Genomic DNA, 27,637 nt, shown 5'->3' with positions numbered 1-27,637 from the left:
GGGGTGGGGGAGCAGGAAGGGCACAGGAGCCACCTGGGGAAGAGGAGCAGAGGAATGTGGGGAACACCCTTCGGGGAGGCCTGTGGGACTCAGAAAAAGGGCAGTATCCCAGGAATCCCATACCCCCAGTCAGGAAGATGCTCGGGCAGATATGGGGGAGATCGCCTGGAGGCAAGGCTGAGGGCTTTCTAGATGGGACTGGAAAAGGGCGCTGAACCCAGCCGAGGGGTTGAATTTGACTGGGGACCCCCCAGCCCAGGGTCTTAAGGCGGAAAGATAGGAAAGGGTTCAATATTGGATAATGGGTCTAGGTGCCCTGGGAATAACAACAGCATCAGCGCCCACTTATAGAGCACACTCTCATCCCAGGCTTCTTGGAAGCACTTTGCGTACATTAGCTCACTTCATCTTCACACTCATTACAAGAGTAGACAGTCTTATTACCCTGAGCTTACCGAAGAGCAAACCAAGGCAGAGGAGATGATGACATCCTGGAGATCCACAGCCAGTAAGTGGCAGAGCCAGGTTTGTGACAAGGTAATCCAGCTGGGAGTCCTGTTTGACCACTGTCCCATGCTATCCAGCTTTCCTAGAGAGGGACAATGAGTGCTAGTGGAGGCCCCTGGGACACGGAAAGCAATGATCTCTCCAGAATGCTGCAGACATTTGCAGGGGGGTGGGGGGTGGAGAGGCGGGATTTTCCTTTGAGAACCAGGAGCCCCGGTAGGAAGCAGGATCGTGAAAGCTGAAAAGTTAAATACTTCATCACCAGGTTCTTTTTTTTTTTTTTTTCTGAGAAAGCCTCGCCAATCAAACACTTCTGTTCTGGGTCCTAAAACAAAGGATGGACTTAGGCACACGTGAAACTTGGATTTCATTTGTCACAAAACTCTTCTGTGACCCTGGCATAGTGCTGGCTGTGTCCCATATGGCTCATCCCCCAAGGCAAATCTCACCTCCCATTGTTGATATACTCAATTCTTTCCAGCAAATTCTTTTCTTTTTTGTCCTGGGGATTGAACCCAAGGGTGCCTTGCCACTGAGCCACATCCCCAGCCCTATTGTATATTTTATTTAGAGACAGGGTCTCACTGAGTTGCTTAGCACCTCACTTTTGCCCAGGCTGGTCTTGAACTTGTGATCCTCCTGCCTCAGCCTCTCTAGTTGCTGGGATTAAAGGTGTGTGTCACCATGCCAGCTAACCACCAGGTGTTGAGTAGGGGAGTCTGGGGGTGGTGGCGCATGCCTCTAATCCTAGTGGCTCCAGAGGCTGAGGCAGAAGAATCCATCACAAGCCAGCCTCAGCAAATTCAGCAAGACTCTAAGCAACTTAGCAAGACCCTGTCTCAAAAACAAAAAGGGGGTGGGGGCTGGGGAAGCGGGGATGTTGATCAGTGGTTAAGCGCCCTTGGGTTCAATCCCTGGTACCAAAAAATAAATAAATAACAACGCCCACCCATAGGCTCATGAGGAGGATTAAATGAGATAATGTATGTAGTTGGAAGGGCTAGTGGGTCTGGCATATGCAAGGACCTTGGGATTAGTTCTTATTATAGTAATTATGATTTTCATTTTGTAGGACTCAGAGATAACAGCACACTTCGACGAGCTCCTGCCCCTGACTACTGACACGGGACCTCCAGTGCTGTGCACACCTCCACTCAGATGTTGCTGATGGCTCCCAAGGGCGCTTCATGTGAGCTCATAAACTTGCTCTGTGCTTAGAGCACAGCAGGTACAACGTGTCCTGCTGGAGGAGGAGGGGCAGCAGGAGTCTCTCCCCTCCTGTGTCGCCTCAGCTGATTCCATCCATGAAGCCCCTTGGTTTCCCTGAGGCTGGACTGAGGACGCTTTGGGTGCTTGCCACCCTGCTGTGCTGCAGTGGGGTTCTTATCTTTCTGGGGATCAGGGCTTTGCCACGGAGTCACTGGGAGCATCCTTGGCCTTCTGGCTAGCACACCCCTGTGAGGTGTGCTTTCCTGACAGTCTGAGGATTTCTGAACCCAGTGTTCTTACAAGCCACCAGGCTCTTATGAATGTCTTGTTGTGGCCCCTCCAGGACAGCAACCTTCTGCAGACAGATTCCTTCTGCAGAAAGCTCGAGCAAGGACAGGGACGAGTCCTGCTCTGGGCAAGGGCAGCCAAGGAAAACAGGACAGGGGCTGGGGACCCAGCTGCCAACCTGCCATCAGCAGGTGGGTCTGTTCATGTAGGATGGGTCCTCCCTCCAACTCTGGGCTGCGTTTAGTCACAAAAAAAAAACTTCCATCAGGCTGTGAGGCTCCGAGGCCCTCATCAAACCCAGTCATCTGGCGAGGCGTGGTGGCCACACCTGAAGTCCCCGTGGCTTGAAAGCATCATGAGGGCTGGGGATGTGGCTCAAGTGGTAGCGCGCTCGCCTCGCATGCGTGTGGCCCGGGTTCGATCCTCAGCACCACATACAAAGATGTTGTGTCCGCCGATAACTAAAAAATAAATAAATAAATATTAAAAAATTTCTCTCTCTCTCTCTCTCTCCCTGTCTCACTCTCTTTAAAAAAAAAAAAAAAAGAAAGCATCATGAGTTCAAAATCAGCCTCAGCAGTTTATCAAGGCCCTAAGCATCTCAGTGAGACCCTGACTCTAAATAAAATGTAAAAAAGGCTGGGGATGTGGCTCAGTGGTTAATTGCCCCTGGGTTCAATCACCAGTATCCAAAAAAAAAAAAAAAAAAAAAAAGCCAGTCACCTGGCTCAAACCTTTACCAGGTCAGGGACATATCCAAGACTCTTCCTCCCTGTGTCTCTCACTGTCTCCTACAGAATCCTGTTTCAACAGAATACTCTCCTCCTCCTCCAGACCAACCAACCAAGGAATAAACCAACCAACATTCCTTTGTATCACTAGATGCACCTGATGTTCTGTGAGATAGGAGAAGGAGGGCAGGGGGTAGAGAGGCACAGCCCCAGTGCCCCACTACAAAAGGCAAATCATTTCTAGAACAGGTAACTCTAATCTAGAGTGACAGAAGGCAGCTCTGTGATTGACTGAGATGGGATTGGGGGGCAGGAACTGGGGGACTCATGAGAAGGGGGCTCGGGGACTCTCCTTGGGAGATGGAAAAGTTCTTTATCTTGTTTGGATGGTGGTTACAGGAGCGTAGACATTTGTCAAGCTATAATTGACCAATATTCAGGCAGCCCTGGGTAGCTGTGAGGGATTGGTGCCAGGATTCCCCAAGGATGCTCGAGTGCCTTCTATAAAACAGTGTAGCCTTTGCATATAACCTATGTACATCCTCCTGGACGGTTTGAATCATCTCTAGGTGACTTACAATACCTGATACAATGTAAATGCTGTGTAAATAGTTGTTATAGTGTATTGTTTAGGGAATAATGATGAGGAAATAGTCTATCCCTGTTGAGTACAGACACAGGTATTTTCTGGATATTTTCCATCTGCAGGTGGTTGAATCTATAGATGAGGAAACCAAAGATATGAAGGGCCAATGGCACTTAAAACATGTGACTCTTACTGCATGAAAATCATATTTCAGTAACAGTGGACAACAAACAGCAGTGGACACAGGGGACTGAGGCTTAGCTCCTCTCTCAAGAGGGCTCTGTCCTAACCCTGCTGCAGGGACAGGGACTTTTCCCCTGTCCCCAGCTGCCCTGATTCTAGGAACTGTCTGATTCATGGCCAGGAAACCCTTCCTTTGAGATGTTTCCTCATAGGTCCACCCAGAACCTGCTAAATGGTGTTGTCCCTGGCCAGGTGACTGGTGGACTGAGGAACAAGGAAAGAGCCTCCTGTCCTCTGGCTACAAGGAGTGTCTACAATAAACATAATAAAAAAAAAAGCCAGTGAACCCCAGCAATTCGGGAGAACGAGGCAGGAGGATGGCAAACTTGAAGCCAGCATCATCCTCTTAGCAAGAAGCTGTCTCAAAATAGAAAATAAAAAGGGCTGGGGTGTAGCTCAGTGGTAGAGCACCCCCCGCCCAGAGCCAGTGACCACAGGACACACAGCTGACACGGAACCTCAGGATGCAGAGCAATAATGGGGGAAAAAATCAAGACAAACAATCCCCCCAATCCCTCCTCCCAACTTGGCATAGAAAACCCAGCTGCCCCGTCTGGGTGGGATGTAGAGCAGGCCTGTTTGGGGTGATATTTATATAAGGGGCTGGGTTCCTCCCTCAGGCAAGTAGAGCAAGCTGTAAATTTTGAAGGCACATTTTAAAATTGTTTAAAACCCTCCCGATGTGTTTCCTGTCTGGCGGGTGAGCAGGCGCTGTTGCGGGGAGCCTGTGTGGCCTGGGGTGGTGTTAACGAGGGAGCGGGCCGGGAGAAGGGGTCTGTTGTTGGTCAGGGTGTGTGTTCCTGGGGTTGGAATGCAGTAAAGGGGGCTCGGTCCCCAGGAGGGTGCTTTGGTTCGTCTGAGAAATTAGCATCTTTTAGAAACCCACCTATTATAAATCATGGGTTAAAGGCCTCCAGGGCGAATGATGCAGGGCTGGGATTCCGACTTCTGAAGCCAGGAGGTGCGACAATATTGACAGGCTTCCCAGCTCCTCGAGTGGCCTCCACCTTTGCCTAAGCTGTTCCATCGCCAGCTGTCAGGATCCTACTCATCCTTCCCGCCTGGCTCCGCACCACCTCCCCACAGTGCGGATTAATCACTCCCTCTTCTGGGCCCTGTGACATTTTGTCTTCTACAATGTTTACTTTGATCCTTCTCTTCTGGAAATCTAGCCGAATGTGTGTCTGTCCCCATCGCACGTTCTTTGAGGACCGGAACAGTGTCCTTCCCTGCAGCTCGGCGTGCCCAGGGTGGGAGCCGGGTCCATGTTTGTGAATTAAGGGTGGTTGTTGTCTTGTTCTTTCGAAAGAGAATCCCTTTTTTATTTTATTTTATTTTTTTGTACTGGGAATTGAATCCAGAGGGGCTTTATCATTGAATCATATCCCTAATCTTTCTCATTTGTATTTTGAGACAGGGCCTTTCAGTCGCTTAGGGCCTAGGGCCTCACTAAGTTGCTGACGCTGCCTCAAACTTGCCATCCTCCTGCCTCAGCCTCCTGAGTGGTTGGGATTATAGGTGGCACACACTTCCCGCTGCAAGAATTATTTTGTAGACCAGGAAGAGTATGCCGGTGGATGCCGTGCAAGCCTGTAATCCCAGCTGCTCAGGAGGCCGAAGCAGGAGGATCATGAGTTCAAAGCCAGCCTCAGCAATTTAGTGAGGCCCTAAGCAACTCAGTGAGACCCTGTCTCTAAATAAAGTATGAAAAAGGGCTGGGGATATGGCTCAGAGGTCGAGTGCCCCTGAGTTCAATTCCTGGTACAAAAAATAAATAAATAAATAAAAATAGAAGGAAGGCTACTGACATGAACTTCAACTTCATAAAAAAACCATCAGACTTTAGGATACTATAAATATTTCCTACTCTGAATTTTGCAGTGCTTAGAGTATGGATATAATTGTACTGAACTTACAATTGGTAGAATTCAAAATCTAATTGGGAGGAAGCATGGTTTTATTGTCATCATGCTGCACAACATCTATCATGTTAGAAAATCCTCTGTTAGGGGCATAACATTTGTGGGAGACAGGATCCGTGGCAAACTTGTCTTTATCATGAAATTTCCTGGCCCTTGATTGATGAAGGATGGTGGCGCTTCAGTAACTGGGCACTATTCCCTGCGGTGACTCCTGGGGACAGGAATTGTGGAACACAAAGCCGAATGCGGATGGAATACTTGATTTGGATGAATAATTCAAAGGCAACCAAACTGCCGCCTCGTTAAATGGAAATGCTAAAGGGAGTGGCAATCTATAAGTCTAGCTATTGTGTTTGGCTTTCAAAAACAAATTACAGAAAGAAAGGAGGAAAAGGCAGAGCCTTGCTACGACCCAGCCAGCCTGTGTTGCAGGCGCTGGGCCAGGGCCAGGGGCCTGCGCGGCCTCAAGTGAAGGTGGGTATTCATGCCCTTTCCTGAACTTCTCTGCCACCCCCAGGATGTGGGGCATGCAAGAAACAGGTGCCAGGGGACAAGGCAGAGCCAGAGTTTTAATACTAACGAGCTGTGATCCTGAGCCTCAGTTCCCTCATCTGTAAAGTGTAAGGAGTAATAAATCCCTCACAGTGGTTGGGGATGCCCTTGTAAACTGCCCAGCAGAGCACCTGCAGCTGTATGTACAGAGGCGGGAGGTGCCCTACTTTGCTTAGGGTCCCTCTAACCTCTCAGTCCACCTATGCTGCTGTGTGTGTGTGGGGGGGGGGTACCAGGGAATTGAACCCACTGGTGCTCAACCACTGAGCCTCGTCCCCAGCCCTTGTAAATATTTTCTTTAGAGGCAGGGTCTGGCCAAGTTGCTCAGGGCCTCACTGAGATGCTGACGCTGGCTTTGAACTCCCATCCTCTGGAGTTGCTGGGGTTACAGGTGTGAGTCACCGCGGCTGGCCCTAGGCTGCTCTTCAAGTTTAAGTTGCTCTAGCAAATAAAAATATAGGATGCCCAGAGACATGATTTGGATGTGAGGTGTCTCCCCAAAGCTCTTCTGTTAATGCAGGAGTGTTCAGAGGTGAGATGATTGGATTGTGAGGCTGTAATCAGTCCATTTCAGGTTGAATGGACGGACTGGGTGGCAACTGTGGGGAGATGGGGCGTGGCTGGAGGACGAGGGTCACTGGGGGTGAGCCCCGGGTGAGTCCTCTTCCCGCGGCCCCTTACCCTCTCTCTTTCTCTGAATAGAACGGTGCTCCTCTACCAGGCTCCTCCTGCATGATGGCCTAGAACTTGGGCTAGAACAATGGAGTTGGCAGACAGTGGACCGAAACTCTGGACTGTGAGGCCCAAATAAACTCTTCCTCCTCTACATTGTTCATGTCGGGTATTGTGGTCACAGCAACGCAAAGCTGATTTAAATACTCAGTTAAATCTGAGTTTTGAATAAACAATGGAGAATTTTTTAGTATGTGTGGTACAATATCCGGGACATATTTATTTATTTAGATGTTGACAAATCTTTATTCTATTTATTTTTTAATATTTATTTTTTAATAGGAGGTGGACAAAATACCTTTATTTCATTTTTATGCGGGGCTGAGAATCGAACCCAGTGCCTCGAACAGGCCAGGCAAGCGCTGGGCCACTGAGCCATGGCCACAGCCCAGAGTTATGTTTTTTAAAAACTCATTGTTTACTCAGAATTCAGATTCAGCTGGGGGTTCTGTAATTTATCTGGCAACACTATGTGAAGTCCCACATCCTCCGTGACAGCTCCACCTCTACCTCTGAACTCCTGTGGCCCTTCATGACTCCACGCTGGCTTGATATCCAGGAAGTAGCACCACTTTTACTTATTAGTAATGATAACTGTGACAGCTTGTTGACCATCTGTGATGGTCCAGACACACAGGAGTTCATACACTCGATCATATGAACCCTCACAATCACCCTCGGGGCTGGATCAGGTGTCCTCATGGCGTCCCCGGAGGATCGGTGCCCTGCAGCTGGTACGTGGCACCCCTGTATTTCCGGGTCAAGCCCACAGGACTGATGGCGAGGCCACACTGCTGCTCCTGATGGGCAGCGCCTAGGCCTGCCCTCTGAGATCTCTGCCAATGCTCTTACCTGGCCGAGTCTGCCAAGATCTGCAGTCACAGGGAGTGACTCAGGGGAGTGACATTCCAGGAGCAACACTAGTGTCAGAATGGATTTGGGGACCATGGGATTGTGATCTGTTTCCTGAATCCTAAACCACGTGTGGCAAAGATATGGGCTTTCAGTCAAGAACAAGGAAGTTTATAGACTTCTAGAAGTGTCTTAGATGGTTGTTTGCTTTAGTGTGACCTCTAGCATTGCTTGAGTTATTGTGAAACTGGCTCCCGAGCAAAGTTCTCCTGGACACAGCTTGTGACCTGTGTGGGGTGATGTGTGACACGTAGTATGTGTGGCCCTTGGCAGAGGGTAGGGGTTGGCCAGGACGGAGGCTATCTCCATCCCTGTGGGAATTTTTAATTTGTGTGTTTTGGTTTAAGTTTGGGGGGGTCACATGAAGGAGGCTATGGTCCTTTTCAGAGAGGATATTAGGAATGATTAAGGAGCCCCCTCTTTTCTTTTTCTTTTGGGGATTAAACCTAGGGGCACTTTATTACTGAACTACATTCCCAGCTGTTCGTATTCTTTATTTTGTGACTGAGTCTCACTAAATTGCTGAGGCTGGTCTCAAGCTTGCGATCCTTCTGCCGCAGCACCCGGGTTGCAGGTGTGTGCTGCTGTGCCCAGCTTCTTAAGTAGACCTCCTGATGCCTGATCTCTGTTCTGGGGGGTTCTTTTTATTTATTTATTTATTTGCTTGTTTTATTTATCTATTTATTTATTTCGATACTGGGGATTCAACCCTGGGTGCTCTTCCACTGAGCTACATCCCTAGCCTTTTTATTTATTTATTTTTCAATTTTTGAGACAGGCTCTTGCTAAATTGTCAAGGCTGGCCTCAAACTTGTGGTCCTCCTGCCTCAGCCTCCTGAGTGTCTGGGATTACAAGTACGTCCCACTATATCTGGTCCTGTGGGTATTCTTCACTCAGACACAGAGAATCTAGCTGTGAGCTCTTACTCACTCCTAGGGAGGGGAGCAGGATACATTTATGGTCACCAAATGGAAATACGGCCTCTTCTGTTCCTTCTGTTGTTTGAACTTCAATTGTCATAGAATGTTACTTCTTGGTTTGTATTTCTTTTTTTTTTTCTTTTTCATACCAGGGATTGAACTCAGAGGGACTTAATCATGGAGCCACATACCCAGCCCTTTTTTATTTTTTATTTTGAGATAGGGCCTCACTAAATTTCTGAGGCTGGCCTTGAACTTGTTATCCTCCTGCCTCAGCCTCCTAAATCAGGGTGATTATAGGCATGCACCACTATGCCTGGCTCTGTCTTGCATTTCAAGTTAGACAATTGCTGTATTCTCAAGCACATTTCACTCCCAGTGCAGAAAGTGATCATGATGAACAGGAAAGGGCATAATTGCAGATCTACCTGAGTTAGGATGGGTTTTCATCCGGGGTAAGCTAGCTGCCTCTTCTCATCTCTCTTTTGTCTATTTTTATTCCTGTGCCAACTTACACATTTCTGGGGAATTGGCTTTATAAGGGGGGTGGGGAGACTCAGGAGACTAATCTGTCCTCAGGAGACCCAAGAAGTGGGTGCCATTTCCATCCTGAAGTGACAATTGAGGGGGCTCAAAGCCTTTTTGAGCAGGAATTCTTATAAATGGTGGAGCTGGGATGCGACCTTGGGTCTGTGTGGCTCTGAGTCTTCAGCTCTTTCTGGGGTGACCTTTAGGTTCCATTCTCCAAAGACTCAGGGCAACACCAGCGGTTAATCCACAAGTGTCTTCTCAAACCACACTTCTCAAATCCCTGGGAATCATCATGTAATGATCGTATAGCTCCCCGAGGAGAGGAGAAGAGACCACATCATCACATGTGGGTCGAGCGCATTCTGGAAGATGGACAGCAGGTGTGGGGAGGGAATGGATTTTTGAGAGGGGAAGTGGCTCTGAGCCGGGTGCCTGCAGAGTGAAATGCAGCCCCGAGTGACTCTGTTGGTTCCTGTGGAACTCAGGGAGGAGGAGTGGGGCATCTCAGGCAGGATGTCATCCAGGCCTGGACACAGGGACTTGACCCCTCTAGGGAGTTCTGGTCTCCACGTCTCTCTTGCACCCACAGAAGCTAAAGCAGCTGCACCCTGCCAACCTTGCCCTATGGGAAACCTGCCCCCTTCCCTGAGGACATTGACTCCCTGAAAGATCTCCTTAGGTTTCCTCTGTAAACTCCATCTGTGAGCAGGGACCCACAGTGGACACCTAAGCCAGGCCTCCCCCACTCTTACCATTTGTGTGCTCACTCCCTACTCAGCGTTTTCCTTGGCTGTTGAATCTGCACCCGCCCTCCACACTGCCTAAGTACCTTCTAGAATTCCACCCCAAGCCCATCCTCTCCCTGAGTCTCCTACAGCACTACCAAGACGGGTGCGCACATCAGTTGCAGAGCCCTTGCCTGTTTTTTGGGGGTTTTTTTTTTTGGTACCAGGGATTGAACTCAGGGGCACTCGACCCCTGAGCCCCATCCCCAGCCCTGTTTTGTGTTTTATTTAGAGACAGGGTCTCACTGAGTTGTTTAGCACCTTGCCATTGATGAGGCTGGCTTTGAACTTCAGCCTCCCGAGCTGCTGGGATTATAGGCGTGTGCCACCACACCCGGCACCCTCAGCCATTTTTATTTTTTATTTTGAGACAGAGTCTTGCTAAGTTGCTGAGGATGGGCCCCAATTTGCCATGCTGGCTTAGCCCCCCAAGTCACTGGGATTATAGGCCTGTGCCCCTGCACCCAGCTGAGATCTTCCCTAAAGGCTCTAGCATGCACTTATGCATGCAGAGGTCACAGATCTACAGAGGCACAGTTGCTCTTCTTCCTTGTATGTTGCTGTCTTTTTCCTCACAGCACTTGTCACTGCCTGATACACACACACAGGGTGGAGCCTGGCCATCCACAGAGATGGATTCCAGGACCTTCTTTGGATACCCAAATCCACGGGTGTTCAAGTCTTTTCTATAAAATGGTGCAGTATTCACATATAACCCACACATCTTCCTGGACGGTTTGAATCATCTCTAGATTACTTGACTACCTGATTCAATGTAAGTGCTAGGTAAATAGATGTCATGCTGTCTGTTGAGGGAATAACAATAAGAGAAGAGTCTGTTCACGTTCAGACTTTTTTTTCAGATGTTTTTGGTTTGTGTCTGGTGGAATCTGAGGATGTGGGACCTGTGGATGGGGGGCCCACCGTATGTATATCAGTTCTTTTCTGCCTATTTTACATTGATCCCCAATAGATCATAAACCTCATGGGGCAGGAACTTTGTTTCCTACAGTAGAGAAGAGCGCTGCTGCGAAGGTGCCCGGCATGGAGTAGGGTGTTAAGCCACAGGAAGGGCCTGACTTCAGACTCAGGAGCACCAGGCAAAATGGCTGTGAGTAGCATGTGGATAAAAATAACTATCTGGAGCAGGGAGCTAGGCGCGGGCTGGAATTCCAGCTACCAGGAGGGGAGGCAGGAGGACTGCAAATTCGAGGTCAGCCTGGGCAGTTCCTTGAGACCCTGTCCCAAAATAAATAATAAAAGTGGTTGGGGCTGTAGCTCAGTGGGAGAGCGCTTACCCAAGGTGGGAGAGGCCCTGGGTTCAAAGGTCAGCACCTCCCCCCAGAAGAAACAGAACATGAAACCCCTCTGTGTGCTGGATAATGGGACCACTGCCCCTCTCCCCTACCTATTTTCTGGGAGCTAGAGTTATGCTCCCAGGAGTAAGATTAGATAATTCTTATCTGGGGGAAAAGAAAGTCCATGGAATGTTCTTAGATAAAAGATCAAAATTTAGAGCAGATGAGAAAGCAACTGGATGTCTTTTATTCTTATCTTCCGGTCTGCAAATATTTACTGAATACCTACTATGCTCCAGATAATATTCTAAGTTCTAGGACTCCATCTGTAAGCAAAACGGGCACATGGGCTGGGGATGTGGCTCAAGCGGTAGCGCGCTCGCCTGGCATGCGTGCAGCCTGGGTTCGATCCTCAGCACCACATACCAACAAAGATGTTGTGTCCGCCGACAAAATAAAAAAATAAATAAATATTAAAATTAAAAACAACAACAACAACAACAAAAAAAAACGGGCACAGATCCTCCTTGAGGAGCTTATATTTAGTGAGTGCCATCACAAAGCTGGTTTGTAAACCAACCGGGAGCAGGGGTGAACACCTGTGATCCCAGCAACTCTGGAGGCTGAGGCAGGAGGATCCCAAGTTTGAGGCCAGCCTCTGCAATGTAGCAAGACTGTCTCAGAATAAAAAGACTGAGGATGTAGCTCAATGGTAGAGCACTTACCTAGCATGCATGAGGCCCTGGGTTTGATCCCAAACACTACAAAAAAAAAAAAAAAGAAAGAAAGAAACAGGGCCATAGGACTAGAATAAAGAGTGCTTTCAGTCAAAGTCAATCAACAACACAAAACATGGTTTCTCAGGAAGCTCGTGGAGATGTGCTCCACAAAATGCCAGGTAAACACAGAAAAATGAGACATGGGGTCCAGGAAGCTGCTCTAACACAGGAAGGAGAGGAAAGGAATTCCCAGAATGCTGGTGGAGGGCGACTCCGCTGTATACCAGAACCCAGAGCAGTTAACCCAGACCAGACCGAGGGAACCAAGCTGCAGGAGGGAGTCTCCGAGGCACAGGGTCCGCCCAGCTGATTGAGGCACTTGACTCCACTGGCTCTCTTAGTGGCTGTTGAGCTAAATTAATAACAAATTTAAAAAATCCCTAAAATAGGGAGCTGAGTGGTGGTGCAGACCTGTGATCCCAGCAACTCAGAAAGCTGAGGCAGGAGGAGGTGAAGGCTAAACTCAGCAATTTAGCAAGATCCTGACTCAAAAAAAATAAAAAGACCTGGGGACAAAGCTCAGTGGTAGAGTTCCCCCAGTTCAATCCCCAGTACCCTCCTCTCACACACACCCCTAAATTAAGTCAACCAGGCCTTTAAAAAGCTTAAATTAACCTCAGGGTTATACACAATTACATATAAGAGGAAAGGAGGAGTAGGAGAAAAATTATATAAGTGGAAGAAACGATTTATAGTAGAGGGGATGGAGAGAGAGTAGGGGAGGGGAGGGGAGGGGAGGGGTGAGGGGACAGTGGAGAATGGGATAGACAGCAGAATACATCAGTCACTAGAAAGGCAATTTGTAAATCAATGGAAATGTAACTGATGTGACACAGCAATCTGTATACGGGGTAAAAATGGGAGTTCATAACCCACTTGAATCAATCTGTGAAATATGGTATAATAAGAACTATGTAATGTTTTGAACAACCAACAATAAAATAATTAAAAAAAAAAAAAGCTTAAATTAAAATTTTAATTTATTTGTATTGTTCAAAAACCAAAATGATTTAAACAGTGAAATACCTGCCTGCATGTACACAGTCTTCTCCTAAAGCAGACAACATTTTTAAAAATAATAGTTTCTTCTAGTAGGTTATTTTTACCGTTAAAACAACGTATATCAAGCCAGGCATGGTGGTGCACACCTGTAATTCCAGCAGCTCTGGAGGCTGAGGCAGGAGGATTGAGAGTTTGAGGTCAGCCTCAGCAATTTAGTGAGGCCCAAAGCAACTCAGTGAGAACATGTCTCAAAATAAAAACATAAAAAAGGGTTGGGGGTGTGGCTCAGAGGTTAAGCACCCCTGGGTTCAATCCCCAGTTCCAAAAAATAAAAAGAACATATATCATAAAATTTACCATCATCATCATCATTTAAAAGCGTGCGGTTTAGCAGTGTTAACTGTGTTCGAGTTATTGTAGTCTAGTGTTTTTTTTTTTTTAAGATATAAATAAATAGGAATAAACTATCTTGTTTTTCTTGTGTGCAACACACATTGTTCTAGACTTTGTTGTTTTCCCTGCAGAATATCCCCGGAGCCCTTAGCAGGGAGAGCTTTCTCATTCTTTAGTCTGCAGGCTTAGAGCAGCATTGTGTGGATGTGCAGTAGTTTATTTAACCAGTCCTCTGTCGTCGAAGGACATGTGGGTTGTTTCCAACACTTTCTTATTATTAATGAAGGCCACAATGAATAACTAGATACATACATCATCACAGACCTGCACAGACATAGCTGCAGGTCAGATTCCCAGAAGCGGGATTGGTAGGTTAAAGAGTAAATGCATGCGTAATTTGGTTGCTGTCTCCAGATCTCCCTGGATGTGACTTACTCGGGCCCCCTCACCACTGACACTGTGTGGAAAAAGGCCATTCCCTAAAGCCACATCCACAGACTGTGTTGTAAACGTTTGGATTTTTGCCAAGCTGATAAATGAGAAATGCTGTCTCAGTGTAGTTTTAATTTTCATTTATCTTCTGTGTGAGATTGAGCATCTTTTTAAAAATTTAAAAGCCATTTGCACTTCCTTTCTGTGAACGGTTCATGTTCTTTGGCCATTTTTCTATTGGGTTGTTGGTCTTTCCAGTTAATTATTAACTCCAAGGAAAATGAAACATTTTAAAAGAAATAGAACAAACCATTGTATAGTGTAGGGTTCAATGGTGAATAAATGTTACAGTCTCAGAGCCATCTAAATGCTAAATATGGATTGAACCAGAAATGTGCACCTAGTTCTATGGAGAGATGGGGGTGAAGTCAACATGTGGGGGTGTCTGTGATTGAAGCAGGGGACACAGAGAACCAAATCCTCATCTTCTCTGGGGGGAAGTTAATGAAGCCTAACTTTGGAAAGATAAAAAAGAAAAAAAAATATAAACAAAACCCCCAGCAGTACATTTGGGCTGGTGTCGCTCACCTGTGACCTCAGCGACTCCGGAGGTTGAGGCAGGAGGATCAGAAGCTCAAAGTCAGCCTCAGCAATTAAACGAGGCCCTAAGCAACTTATCAAGACCCTGTCTCAAAATAAAACACTAACAGGGCTGGGGATGTGGTTCAGGTTCAGAGGTTAAGCACCCCTGAGTTCAATCTCTGGTACCAAAACCAAAACAGCAGTACAAGCATTTTATTTAGAAATATGAAGGTGACAATCAGAGGAAACAGCTAGAAGGGTTGAGGGTGGTCACCTTCCTGCAGTGAGGCTGGGAGCCAAGAGAGGGGTGTGGCAGGGGCTGTGATTTTTCATCAATGTTGTTTAGTCCCATTTTACTTCTAAAAACTGTAGAGTAGGCCAACATGATAATATAAACATTAGTTGTATACAATAAAAAGGGATGGTGTACACATTACGACTTAAGCCTTCCCCTGCCAGATATGGAGGTGCACACCTGTCATCTCAGAACCCCAGATGATAAGGCAGGAGGATCATAAATTGAAGACCAGCCTGAGCAACTTAGGGAGACCCTCAGCATCTTTTTGAGACCCTGTCTCAAAATAACGAATAGAAAGGACTGGGGATGCATCTCAGTGGTAGAGCACCTCTGTGTCCAGTGAATGAATACATATAAGTTCCTCCCTTTTTCCCCTGAAATGTCATCTAGATAAGTTGTCCAGTCTGACTCCAACTTTTACTTATTTATTTATTTTTAAAAGAGTCTTTGCAGATGTAATTAAACTGAGAGAGAGAGAATTTTTTCATATTTATTTTTTTTTAGTTCTCGGCGGACACAACATCTTTGTTGGTATGTGGTGCTGAAGATCGAACCTGGGCCGGACGCATGCCAGGCGAGCGCGCTACCCGCTTGAGCCACATCCCCAGCCCCTGACCTCCAACTTTTAGACTCAACTGATCTTCTTTACTTAGCTTCCTGAGTGGCTGGGACATAAATTTGTGCCATGGAACCCAGCAAGAACTCTCCTTTTTATTTTTATTTATTTACTTATTTTTGGTACTGGGGATTTGGAACCAGGGGTGCTCTACCACCGAGCCACATCCCACAGGCTGACTTTTGATTCTGGCCTAACTACCAGGAGGATCCTCTTCCCTCTTGCCCTAAACGACTCAGAAACCTAACAGACCACAGGAAACGCAGATATTCAGACATCCGGACACCAGGCAGAACGGAACAGGGAGGACGGACACGTAGCCCTGGTTTATAATCCCAGGGACTCTGGGAAGCTGAGGCAGGAGGATCCCAGGTTTGAGGATGGCTTGGGCATCTCAGCAAGACCCTGTCTCTAAAAAAGAAAGAAAGAAGAGAAGAAAAAATTAAGAGGGCTGGGGATGTAGTTCAATGATGCAGTACCTCTGGATTCTATCCCCAGGACAAAACAAACAAAAACAGTAATCCCGGAGAGAGGGGAAATGAACAAAGGAGCCCCATGGTTACCCAATGCTTCTGCATCAGAAGCAGAGCTTGGTGGAGTGAAGGGAGGGAGCTGGGAGGCGGGGGTGGGGGGAGGCTCAGGTGGCCACAGTTGACGTGGCAGAGTACTGGGGAGGGGGCTGCTTAGAGAGAGAGTTCTGGGGCTCTGCAGAGGCCCCCTCGAGTCTTGTGCTTCCCACCGAGCTGTGCGTGCAAGTGAGGAAATAACAAGTGTAGGGGGAAATCATGGGAAAGCAGCCGCCGATCCTTGGAACTCCTCTGGGGCCAGGAACGCTTTGCGTTTCCACGAGCCGGAGTGGAAGAATCCTGACCGTGGCCACTTTGTGCCAATTATCAACGCAATTTAGCCCCTCTCAGGGCTAAATTGATTCTTCGTTGCCTGCTCGGAGAAAATGCAGCTGAGCCGGTGCAAGTTTTCCTTTGCCAACTGGAATCTATCAGTAGGGGGCGCTCGAGAAACGTTTTGCAGAGGAAGGCTTTGTCCCTGCTGATTCTGGGGTGTTCTCTCCAAAGGTTTCAGCAGCAGCTGCAGCTCCTCAGATGCAACTGAGGGAGGGCCGTTCCTAGGATGCTGTGTCTCAACCCCAAGAACAGTCACTGCTCCTTGCATCTAGTATCCCTATATTATTCTTTAAAAATGTCCGCCTCTTGGGGCAAGGAGGCACACATCTGTAATCCCAGCAGCTCAGGAGGCGGAGGCAGGAGGGTGGAGAGTTTAAAGCCAGTCTCTGCGATTTATGGAGGCCTAAGTAATTCAGTGACACCCTGTGACTCAATAATATACAAAAATAAAAGGGCTGGGGATGTGGCTCAGTGGTTAAGTGCCCCTGGAGTCAATCCCCAGTGGAAAAAAAAAAAATCCCCCTGGGCACCGTGGCACACAGCTGTAACCCCAGAGAGACTTGCTGAAGCAGGGGGATCACAAGTTTGAGGCCAGCCTTAGCATTTAGCAAGAACTTCAGCAACTTAGTGAGATCCTGTCTCAAAAAAGGGTCGGTGGCTGAGGATGTGGGGATGTAGCTCAGGGGTGAAGCATCCCAGATTCAATTCCCAGTGCATGCCACACCCCCCCATTTATTTTTAATTTTTTTTCAAGGAGACAGTTTCTTACTACGTTGCCCAGACTGGACCCAAACTCCTGGGCTCAAGTGACTGACTCAGCCTCTGAGCAGCTGGAACTACAGGTGCCCAGCACTTCCTAAATTATTTTACAATTATGTTGTTTTCTTACTAGCCAGTCCCTCCTGACTGCAATTCCCTCGTTACGGTTAATAATTCTTTACAGCAAACTTTTCCTGTTCAAAGTACCATGTGGTTTCTGTCTCCTGATTGGATATGGGCTGATACATGGTGTGGCAAAGAGAGCTCTCACAATGGCATTGCCTCAGTGGTGAGACCAAGTGAGCCCTAGGCCAAAGGCTGTTTGTATCTTGCCAAATGGCACTTAAAAGCAAACGTTAGAAGAATCAATCTGTTTCCAAGTAAATTAGCTACATTCAAAGGAATACAAGAAATCCACCCCCAAACAATATAAAATACACAATGTTTGGCATCCAACTGATAGTTACTACCCACAGTTACTACCAGTAGTTCCTAGCGAATAGTTACTACCAATAGTCACTACAATAGTTAATGGAATTCAGTTGGAGATACAAAGAAGCAGGAAATATGATCAAAAATAAGGAAAATAATCAATCAATAAAAGCAGAGCTAGAAATATCAAAGAATTAGTTAACAGAGGCTTTTTTTATTGTATTGTATTACATTTTTTTTTGATGTTGAAGATTTAACCCAAGGGCACTTTACCACTGAGCTACATCCCCAGCCCTTTCTATTCTTTATTTTGAGACAGAATCTCTAGCTAATTTGCCCAGGTTGGCCTCAAATTTGAGATTTCCCTGCCTCAGGCTCCTGAGTAGCTGGAATTATAGGCGTGGGTCACTTTGTCTGGCTATAAGAGCTGTTATTAAATATATTCAAGAAGATATAACTTGAATATGATATAAAGAGATGTGAAAAATATAAAACTCCCCATTGAACTTTTAGAGCTATACGGTACAATGTTTGAAATGAAAAATGCCCTGGGTGGAATTAAAAGCAGATTAGATGCTGCAGAAAAGTAAGTTTTGTGAACTTGAAGACAGCAATAGAAACTATCCAAAATGAACCAAGGAGTAGAAAGCAGATTTGAAAAACAAACAAACAAACAAACAAACAAACAAAAAACATCTGGGCACAGTGGTGTGAGCCTATAGCCCCAGCTACTTTGAAAGCTGAGGCAGGAGGATCTCTGGAGCCCAGGAATTTGAGACCAGACCTGGCAACATATCAAGGTCCCATCTCAAGAAAACAAAAACAGAACAGAAAGATCTCTAAAACCACAAAAGTCAGAAAATCAGTGAGCTGTGGACTAACATTAGGTAGCCACTATACCTTTTTGGAGACTCAGAACGGAGTAAGGAAGAGTGACAGAAAATATTTGAAGAAATAATGGCCTCCAAATGTCCTGATTTTTATTTAATTTTGTTTGGGACTGGGGATTGAACCCAGGGGTGCTTTACCACCCATCTATACTCCTAGTCCTTTTTAATATATTTATTTATTTTTATTTTGAGATGGGTCTCCTTAAGTTGCTGAGGCTGGCCTTGAATTTGTGGTCCTCCTGCCTCAGCCTCCTAAGTCGCTCAGATTATGGGCATGTGCACCATTCTGTCTGAAAATGTCCTAATTTGATGAAAACTATAAACCCACATATCCAGGAAGCTCATAAAACCCTAAGTACAAGAAATGTGAAGAAATCTACATGAAGGACTGAGCGTGGTGGGACACACCTGTAATCCCAGCAGCTGGGGAAACTGAGGCAGGAGGATCGTGAGTTCAAAGCCAGCTTCAGTAATTTAGCGAGAACTTAAGCAACCCAGCAAGACCCTGTCTCTAAATAAAATATAAAAAAGGGCTGGCCCAGTGATTCAGCACCCCTGGGTTCAATACCTGGTACCAAAAAGAAATCTATATGAAGGTGCATCCGAATCTGTCTTCATCACTGTCAAAGTGAAACTCTTAAGAGCAGTCAAAGAAGATACATAAAGAAGGAAAACAGAAGCAGGCAACTCTGAGGATCCTGAAGCAATGTCTTTAGGTACAAAGAGATAAAAACAGGCAACGTGGGATTCAGTTGGAGATATCTTTCAAATATGAAGATGGAATAAGGCACTTTCAGACATTCCAAAGTGAGAGCATTCATCACCAGCAAACCTGCACCGGAAGAAATGTTTTTAAAAGTCCTTCAAACAAAAGGAAAATGATACAAATGGAAATCTGTCTACATAGAGGAGTGAAAAACCCCAGAAATGGTAAATCTGTGAGTGAGTTTTTTTCTTATTTAAAAATTCCTCTTGGCCAGGTACAGTGGCCCTGTAATCCCAACGTCTTGGGAGGCTGAGGCAGGAGGATTGTGAGTTCAAAGCCAGCCTCAGCAAAAGGGAGATGCTAAGCAACTCTGAGACCCTGTCTCTAGATAAAACACAAAATAGGGGTGGGGATGTGGCTCAGTGACCAAGTGCTCCTGAGTTCAATCCATAGTACCCCCACCCAAAAAAAATTATTAATTTATTAAGACAGGGTTTCGCTAAGTTTGCTCAGGATGGAATTTGTGATCCTTTTACCTCAGAACAGGCATGTGCCATGGTGTCTGGCTCCTAAAATTCCCTTTATTATATTCTAAAAATTTGTTCTTTATAGTTATACATGACAGTAGAATGTATTTTGACATATCATACATACATGGAGTATAACTTCCCGTTCTGTGGTTGTACATGATGTGGAGTTGCACGGGTTGTGTTCATATATGTGCATAGAAAAGTGATGTCCCGGTTCCTCCTACTGTCTTTCCTATTCCCATCCCCCTCCCTTCCCTTCATCGTTTAATCCAAGGTACTTCTATTCGCCTCACCCCCACTGTTTGTTAGCAAACAAACGGATCAGACAAAACATTGGCCTTTGATTTGGGGGGATTGGCTTATAAAACTCTCTTTAAAAGATAGTTGAAAACAGGGCTGGGGTGTGGCTCAAGCGGTAGTGCACTCGCCTGGCATGCGTGCGGCCCGGGTTCGATCCTCAGCACCACATACCAACAAAGATGTTGTGTACCCTGAAAAAAAATAAAAAATAAATATTAAAAATTCTCTCTCTCTCTCTCTCTCCTCTCTCACTCTCTCTTTAAAAAAAAAAAGAAAAAAATCTAAATTATATCATTAAGTAAAAGGAACAATCTGCAGATCAATAGGTATAATAAGATTCTTTGTATGAAAAACTTTCTCACTTAAGATTCTTTGTGTGAGGGGCTGGGGATGTGGCTCAAGCGGTAGCGCGCTCGCCTGGCATGCGTGCGGCCCGGGTTCGATCCTCAGCACCACATATAAACAAAGATGTTGTGTACCCTGAAAAAAAATAAAAAATAAATATTAAAAATTCTCTCTCTCTCTCTCTAAAAAAAATATAGTTGAAAACAAATCTAAAAATATGTTGTGGGGCTTATAGGATGTGTAGAAATAAAATGCATGGTAATGATAGCACAGAGGCGGTCGGTGGGAAACGAAAGTAAGGGCTAAGTCAGGTGGTATGATATTGCTTTACCTGTAAGTTAAAAATTCATTCAGGAATCCTAAAGGAACCACACACAAAAGTTTAGTTTGATAAACAAATAAAGGAGGTAAAATAGAATGATGGTCACAGAAGCCCACTGGCTGAATGTGGCTCTGCAGCCACAGCTCTTTGGGGCTCCTCAGCCCAGCAGGGTCCCACAGAGCCTCAGTGGGTGTTGGGATAAAGCAAGTCCTCTTGCAAAACAGCTTCCTCTTGTGCCACCTTCTGGCCTATTTTTAACTCAGGCTTCTTAAGTGCTTCTGGTTCAAAGAGAATCAGCTGCTCTGAGACTCTCTGGGGCTACCTGTCTCCCTGGCCTCTCTGCTCTCTCCAGCCCTGAAAAGCTCGGGGCTCCTCAGCTACTGGTCTCAATGGAGGCGGCTCCTTCCTCCTGCAGGGTGCAGGTGGGTGAGAATATCCCTAGGGGGCGCCACTTGCATGGTTTGGGCGCCACTGGGTTGCCCTAGACAGGGGTGCCAGAGCAGCCAGCCTAAACCAGGCACCGTGGGGCACACCTGTGATCCCAGAGGCTGAGGCAGGAGGATGGAGAGTTCAAAGCCAGCCTCAGAAATGTAGCAAGACGGTGTCTCAAAGTAAAAAATAAAAAGGGGTGTCCTGGGCTGGGGGTGTGGCTCAGCGGGGGAGCGCTCCTCCGGCATGTGCAAGGTGCTGGGTTGGATCCTTAGCACCATATAAAAAATAAGTAAATAAAATAAAGGTTTTGTGTCCAACTACAACCAAAAAATAAATATTAAAATAAATAAAAGGGATTGTAGCTCAGTGGTAGAGCGCTTGCCTAGCATGTGTGAAGCACTGGTTCGATCCTCAGCACCACATAAAAGTAAACAAAATAAACCTGTTGTGTCCATCTACAACTAAAAAAAGGTTATTTAAAAAGGGGGGGGGGCTGTGGCTGTGGCTCTGTGGTTGAGTGCCCCTGGTACCAAAAAAGAAAAGCCAGTCCGGCAAGGAAGGGACCCCAGACTCCTCCAGGAGAGTACGTGTGCATCATGCACAGAGACACCCTGGTGAAAAGGTGACCTCGCCAGTGTGTGGGAATGTTTTTGTGACTTGATTCTGTGGAATATCAGCACGGCGGCCTCTGCCCTTTTGATCCTGTGTCCCCTCTGCTTGGCCTAGTCCTCCCCACAAACACCTGCCCCTAACTGGCAAGCCGCCCATCAGCACTCAACCTCCTGATCTCTCAAGGCCTTCCCAGACAACCCTGCCTACAGGCCCAGTCAGATGGCCGCCTTATTCTGGGTTGCATGCCTGCGCCTGCCTGTGGGTGGTTTACCCTCAAGGAGTGAGGAATGTTCTCAAGGCCTGTTGTGGGGGTCTTTCTAGGAGAGACTCCCCCTTTTCCCATGTCAGATCAGGTCCTGCCAGGCCCCGAGGGGCAGCCAAGGGACAGGTACACAGCTTAATGGTACAGAGGCCAGGCCTCGGGGGAGGCTGTGACCCGTGTGGGCAGTTCTGGTGCCCAGGTGGGCAGACATGGGCGTGATCCTACTCTGGGGGATGGGGCAGCCTCTGTTGGTCTCCTTGGGTGCCTCCCCTAAGGCCCAGGTCTGCTGTATGGGCAGGTCTGGTGTGGGAAGAGGGGCCTCTGACCACAGGTGGCTCTGACTCTCCCCAGCAAGCACCCCCACCCTGCACCGTCTCTCCTTCCTCGGGGGGCAGGCTGGGCGGCTCCCTAGAAGGAGCTGCGGTGGGCATCTGAGCGTAACACAGGTGTGCACCCGGCCTCTGCGCACACAGGGATGTGAGTAGGAAGCCCCGGCTCTCCCTGGGTGTGTGAGTGTGTCCTCAGACATCCTGGGGTCCTGGGGTTGTTTTTGTGACTCTGTGGCTATAGATGGGACCACAGATTCCCCCCCCCCCGGGTGTGAACGTGGCACTGCCCCCCCCTCTGCCCCTCCCCCCTGTACTTTCCCGGACTCTCGACTTTGCCCAGTTGGTTTGGCTGCTGCCCCTGGCATGAAATGCTGTTTGTTTAGTTGGGACTGTCAGCCAGTCCATGTTAGAGAACTGTGTCATTTGTTGGATGCCAGCCCTCAGGGGTGTTACCCTGTGTGACCCTGGATCCAAGTGTGGCTCTGGGTGCCCGTGGGTCCTTCCCTTGTATGTGAGCTGGCGTTTGCAGGAGCGCGTTTGGCATTGTGACATTAGCACCTGTGCCTGGTGCAGGGACGAGGACTTGGAATCGGCTTGAACACACACACCTGGGTGGGTGTGGAGGTGGTGGATGAGTGTGTGCCCGTGAGTGTCGGCTCCGTCTGCACAGTCGGGCAGAGGTGGCCTGTGTGCCTGAGCCCTTCTGGACTGGTCCCCCTGGCCCCGTGTGAGGCCCCTTCCCCCTCAGCTGTGTACAAAGCCCTGCTCCCCTCTGGGGGGGGGGGGCCTTCAGGCCTGTGCCCCTTGCCTCTCCCTCCTGGAGCAGTGAGTTTGATTGTGTGGGGTCGCAGGTTTGGAGATGGTATGAGTGGGCATGAACTGAAGTGTGTGCAGTCGTGTGTGTGTGTGTGTGTGTGTGATCTGAGCGTCCTTTGCAGGCTGGGGGACTCCTGACCCGTTGGGCCCAGTTCTCCCAGGTTCCTGGGCCAGTCCGTCCACCCTTTTATAGCCAAGCTTGACAACAGCCCTATAATTACCTGGGGCCAGACGCTGTGGTGGAGGCCAAGAGTTTAGTGCTGACCCTCCAGGGAAGGGGCCATGTCTGCCCCCACCAGGCCAAGCCAGAGGACACCGGCAGAGGCCACACTTCCCAGGACCAGGTCGAGGGCCAGCACCGCCAGATTAGGCCAGAGCTTTCTCCCCCTGCCCAGGCCCAAAGTCTCACACCCTGACCCAGCCCCCAAACCTCTGGACCATCCGTCCCCCATGTCCATGTCACACTTCTCTGGTCTGGCATCCAGGAGCTGCAGCTACCCAGCCTGTGTCCCCACTACCTCCCCCCCGTCTTGTATCCAGCTCACGTCCCTCATCCCCGTTCATGTCCTCCTACCCCATCCTTGTCTCTTGTCTCCAGGTCCCAGTTTGTGTCTCCACTCCAATCCATGGTCCCTTCCTAGTTCAATCCAGTGGAGACCCCTGTCCCAACCCATGGGTCCCCAGAGCAGCCCAGGACCCTGGTTTGCCTGCTGGACAGAATAAGGACAGGAGGGAGAATGGATCAGACCTGAAGTCGGAGTAGCTCTGGGCTGGGCAGGTGTAGGCAGGCCCAAGCCTACTGCCAGCCCCAGAGCATCTAGAACCAAGGAGGGAAAGAAGGAAGGGGGGAGACATTCTGGAGTGGAGGCTCAGGCCTGGGCATGAGGGGTCCCGTAGAGCAGCCCCCGCTCCCTCCAGCGCTCAGCCCTACCCGCACGTTTACACCCCAAAGGCTTCAAGCTCCTGTACTGGTCCCCTGTCCAGGTGCATGGGGGGCCTGACTTACAGTCCCCGTGGGCTGAGACCACAGCCCGGATTCCAGGCCGGCTGACACCTGGCGACTCGGACTCTCCCTCCCTGAGTCCAGAGCTGGGGTCAGTTGCTTCTTGTCATTGTTTTCCTTTTAATTTTTGTTGAGTTATTTATCTTACTCTGGGGAGATCGGGAAGGGGAGATTCACCTGTGTTGATGTGAACCCTCTTGATGCCCTTGCCCAGGCAGCAAGATGAGACCAGAGGAGGTAGAAGCCCTTGCTCGGGTGGGGAGCTGCCCCTCTGGATCCCGCCTCAGGGCCCTTTGCTTTGGGGTGGGGACAGCGAGGTGAGCAGAATGTCCAGGCCCTGGGGCACCACCAGCCAGCAGCAGATTCTAAGAGAACCTCAGGTGCTGGGGTCAGGCAGTGGAAGGAGGTGGCTCAGGCTGGCTTCCTGTCCCCAGCTAGAGCCCTGTTGCCATCTGCCCCCACCCCAGGTGTCTTGCTCAGTCCCACACCTGAACTTCTCTGTTTCCTTTGGTTCCACCTGTGCACAGGTGTTCAGTCTCTCTGTGGACCTCCCTTCCCTCCCCCCTGCCCTCCCTCAAGCCCTCCCACTGAGCTCTCTCACCACCCCTAGACCTCGGTGCCAGGCAGGCTCAGGGTCTGTCCACCAAGGTGCTGAGCCCTCTCCCTGGGCCCCCTTTCCTGCTCTGAAACTGAAACCCTGCCTGAGGGCAAGGTCCCCAGCAGGACTCTGAGCTTCAGGGGAATGGAAAGGGATCCTTTTTCTTTTTTAGGGGGGTTATTTTTGAGGAAAGGGATCCTTGAGAGGGTGGCACTTCCTCCTTGACACGACTGTGGGGGTGTAAGAAGTTTCAAATAATACCAGCTTTCAATTCCCAGGGACATGTGAATGTCCCCTTCCGGGGAAAGAAAGATGGACACGAGTTCTGGCCTAGCATGCGACTCGCTGTCTCTGAGCCTCCCTTCTCACATTTGTAAAAGGAGGGGGTAGGGGGCTGGGGATGTGGCTCAAGCACTCGCCTGGCATGCGTGCGGCCCGGGTTCAATCCTCAGCACCACATACAAAAATAAAGACGTTGTGTCCGCCGAGAACTAAAAAATAAATATTAAAAAAAAAAATTCTCTCTCACTCTCTCTTTAAAAAAAAAAAAAAGGAGGGGGTAGGATTGGCTTCCGCAATCCAGATCTGAGGTTCTTTTTTTTTTTTGGCACTGGAGATTGAACTCAGGGGCTCTTAACCACCGAGCCACATCCCCAGATCTTTTTCTTTCTTTATTTATTTTTAAATTTTATTTAGAGCCAGGTTAAGTTGTTTAGGTCTTCACTAAGTTGCTGAGGCTGACTTTGAACTTTCGATCCTCCTGCCTCAGCCTCCTGGGCTGCTGGGATTATGCACATGCGCTACTGTGCCCGGCTTATTTTACTTTTTGAGACAGGGTCTTGCTAAATTGCTGAGTCACTAGGATTATAGGTATGTACCACCCTGCCCAGCTCAAACCCACTCCTTTTTTGTTTGTTTGTTTGTTTTTTTTGGTACCAGGGATTGAATCCAGGGGTACTTAACCACTGAGCCACATCCCCAGCCTTCTTTTTTTTTTTTTTTTTTTTTTTTGAGGCTGGCCTGCACTTCGGATCCTCCTGCCTCAGCCTCCCAAGCTGCTAGGATTACCACCACACTCAGTTAAACCCACTTTTTACTGTTTTCTTGGTACTGGAATGGAACCCAGGGCCTCATGCTTGCCAGATAAGTGCTCTAGCACTGAGCCATATCTTTTTTTTTTTTAAAGAGAGAGTGAGAGAGGAGAGAGAGAGAGAGAGAGAGAGAGAGAGAGAGAATTTTTTTTAATATTTATTTTTTAGTTCTCGGCGGACACAACATCTTTGTTTGTATGTGGTGCTGAGGATCGAACCCGGGCCGCCCGCATGCCAGGCGAGTGCGCTACCGCTTGAGCCACATCCCCAGCCCAACTGAGCCATATCTTGAAGGCAGAGGCTGTGTCTTCTTTGTGTCTCTAGTCCCCAAGATAGAGCCTGGCATTTGGCAGGCACTCAATGAATGTTGATTGGACACACAGTCAGTTGAATGAAGAAATCCACCTTTTCAGTCTTATCTTTAGTAAGGAGGCTCGGGCTAGTCCACAGTTCTGCCATTAAGAGACCGGGACATGATTCGAAGTTCAGCTGAGATTCCATTTCCTATGGACATTGAGAGGAAGGGAACACAGATCCTGCCACCAAGCCCACTCTCACAACAATACAGCCTCAGGGTCCACAGGAAGGGCACTTACCTAGGGTCCAGTCTGCCCACAGTAGGAGTAGAGAACCTGGGTGGGTTGGGGTCCTGTGGCAGTAAGAAGTACCCCCCTCTCTGGGCCAGGGCACTTAAAAAGTGAAGCCCTAGGTACATTTTGACCCCTACCCTCGTCCCCTTGTGCAGTGTTTCCTGTACAATCCTGACCTCACCCACTTGGGCTCCTTGTTTTCATGTTTTGTTTGTTTTTCGGTACTGGGGGTTGAACCCAGCAACCACTGAGCCACAGAGCTGGGGCCCCACTGGGGAACCCCAAGCCCTTTTTATTTTTATTGATTTTTTGGGGGGCATACCAGGGATTGAACTCAGGGGCAGTGTCCACTGAGCCACATCCCCAGCCCTATTTTGTATTTTATTTAGAGCCGGGGTCTCACTGCGTTGCTAAGCTTTGAATTCGAGATCCTCCTGCCTCAGCTTCCCTAGCTGCTAGGATTCTGTGCGTGTCCCACTGCACCGGGCAAGTTTGGGCTTCTCGGTCAGCTTTACACATTCTCTAGCCTTCTGTCCCCTCTGCTCTCCTGAGGGCTGCAGGTGCTGGAATTATGTGCAGCTCCAGCCCCAGAAATGGGCATGTTTTTACATGAATAAAATTCCAAAGGGACTGGGGCTGGGGCTCAGCGGTAGCACACTTGCCTAGCATGGGTTCGGTTCTCAGCACCACATATATTATTAAAAAAATCAACAACTAAAAAATAAATCAAAATTAAAAAAATTACAAGGAGTTATAAAGGAAACCAATTATATGAAACACAGTTACCAAAACATTTACATTTTTGATATAGTAATATATATGCTTCTTTATTAACACATTGAAGACAAGAAAGGTCTAACAACTATGACCATTTCAAAGTAGTGATGAGAGTAAATGATATTGTGAGATATCATCAACAACTACAGTGCAGTCTGAAAACATCTGTGATTTCTGCCCGTTACAAAGTCACAGGTCATTAATTACTATACTGTGGTTTGCTGCCCACATACATAAGAGAATGTTAAATTTTAGGTACAGGTAAGTGAAAATAAACATTTTTTTTTCTATCTAGGTTCACAAATCCCTGAAATCCAAAGACCCCAGGCAAGAACCTCTGATTACATCACAATGGGAAAAAAAAAGAAGATAATCACTGATAGAGCCTTTAATCCCCGTGTCATTTAATCCTTACACCAACCCTGAGAGGTATGGTATGGCCCAGTTTGTTTGATGGGATGGATACCTGAGGCCCAGAGAGGTTAAGGTATTTGCTCAAAGTCAACCAGGCCCAACTTAAAGCCTCTCTTGCTCCCTCCCCACAGAGCTGCCTCTCAGAGGAGATAAGCCACAGCACAGTTCAGGGGACTGTGTGGCTCAGAATCTCCTCCCCAACCCAGGC

At 48.0% G+C, this 27,637-nt stretch overlaps 1 long non-coding RNA gene across 3 annotated transcripts in view; it reads left to right on the top strand.

The window, feature by feature from the left end:
* The window catches only part of LOC308656252, a 38,128-nt gene extending 10,723 nt beyond the window's left edge, over positions 1–27,405 (top strand). The window contains exons 2-3 of one of the 3 annotated variants that reach the window (XR_014023661.1): positions 1,580–1,696; positions 27,311–27,405. This is a non-coding gene — a long non-coding RNA (uncharacterized lncRNA). Of the gene's footprint in view, positions 1–1,579; positions 1,697–2,801; positions 2,972–6,740; positions 6,931–27,310 lie in introns of those variants that run through there. The other 2 variants (XR_014023662.1, XR_014023663.1) reach the window with 2 other exon arrangements.
* The last annotated feature ends 232 nt before the right edge of the window (positions 27,406–27,637 follow it).

Source organism: Spermophilus citellus (genome assembly GCF_964194105.1).
Source record: "Spermophilus citellus genome assembly, chromosome: 9".
NCBI lineage: Eukaryota > Metazoa > Chordata > Mammalia > Rodentia > Sciuridae > Spermophilus > Spermophilus citellus.
This window is presented reverse-complemented; position numbering and strand designations above follow the sequence as displayed.